Genomic DNA, 1,665 nt, shown 5'->3' on the forward strand with positions numbered 1-1,665 from the left:
AGAGGGGCAGGCTGGCCCCCACACATGCCTGCCACCGGGGTGCTCGCCCTCTATCGTCCCCTCCCACGTCCCCTCTCCTTTCTCCCCTTTTCACCTGGTCCCGTGTTCCTCCCTCCAAACACAGCTCCCCGGCCCCCTCCACAGAAAATCCCAAGCCCTCGCCTCTCTCAGGGCTCTGCTCCCGGGTGAATGAGCCACCTCCTTTGGGGGGTGGCTGGCTGTGCCCCTCAGAGCCCAGAGGGTATGGGGGTGGCTTCCGGGTGCTCACAGGGGTCAGGGGCCCTCCCCTCCCCACGGCCCGCCGCCTTGGCTGTGAGCGCAGCCCAGCACGTCCCTTCCCCAGTGGCTTTAGACTTGGGACAGCCGAACGGGCACAGGTGCAGCCGGAGCTGCCGTACAGGGGCTGTGGCCGCCCTAGGGCTCCCGGAGGGCACCTGGAGGCGGCTGCAGCCATTCCTCGGGACAAGGGCACCAGCCACCTCAGGTCCCCAGGGCTCTGCAGTCTATCCCACAAGCAGCAGGGACAGGGCATTGGGGAGGGGGTGGGCGCTGCAGGAGCCTCTTGGCGGCTCCCAGGGTGGCCCTGCCCGGTGAGGTGTGTGGATATGACTTTATGGTCATGATTTCTGGGGACAGGAGGGGGAGGCGGGGCCATATCTGGGTAGGGCCAGGATTTGGGAGGTGCGAAGGGTGTGGAAGCCAAGCCCCACCCCTGGGGAAGCCTGATGGCTCCCAGATGTGCCAGCCTCGGATCTGTATTCAATCAGCTTAGAGTGGAGCCAGTGGGGTGAGAGGTACAAGGCCATTGCTCTTTGCAGAAGGAGCCGACTGCAAACACAGTCAGGCCCCCGCCTGTCCAGCAAGGAGCCGGCAGAGACGCTGCCCCGCCCCCTGCAGGAGCCCCGCCCCCAGCTGCAGGCCGAAACCCTCATTGGCCCACCCCCAGCTGCCCTCAGTCCCCACCACGGAGCCCAGGCTCCCAGCACCCAGGGTGTGTGTGTGTGTGTGTGTGTGTGTGTGTCCCGGGCTGGGGCCCTCCGTCTCTTCTGCTGCCTCAGCCCAACCAGGCCTGAGTCAGGCTCCAGCGGGTCTGGGGAGCCTGATGGAGTTAGGGTGGGGGCAGGGGTGAGACCCGCAGAGCCAGAGCCCCTGCCTTTTGCCCCTCTGTTCTCCCTACCTCGCCTGCCTCCCGGGAGCCCCTTCTGGAGGGTGGGGGATTGTAGCAGTCATTTACACTTTAGTGAGACTTAGGTCAGCCTGCTCTGTCTTTCTGGAGCTTTGCAGCGGCCACTGTTTGTGGTGTGCCCGTTGGGTTCAGGTGCTGGGCCGCCTGCTGGCCGTGCCGTGCCTCCCCAAGGCGGGCACCAGGCTCCCATCGTAAAGATGAGGCAACTGAGTACTCAGACGGAGAACTTGTCCACTTCCTGCCAGTGTGGTGGAAACACGGCTTGACCTGGGAGGGTCTGAGTCCACCTCTGAGGATGAATGACACAGGGGGAAGGCTAAACCCACTCCGCAGTTCCATAAAGCATCCCACGTCCCCCACAACGGGAGCAAATGTTTCCAGATTTTGGGGGGCCTATAAACTGCCTCTGGGCCTCCAGGCCGGCCTGGGTGAGCTAGGGCTGCCAGCCTGACTCAGCTTCCTTGCAGTGCTGACCCAGG

This window comes from Sus scrofa, chromosome 17 (assembly GCF_054392235.1).
Source record: "Sus scrofa isolate SSC_HxYL_T2T_F1_AM1 chromosome 17, Sscrofa_HxYL_maternal_Yorkshire_Landrace_v2.0, whole genome shotgun sequence".
NCBI lineage: Eukaryota > Metazoa > Chordata > Mammalia > Artiodactyla > Suidae > Sus > Sus scrofa.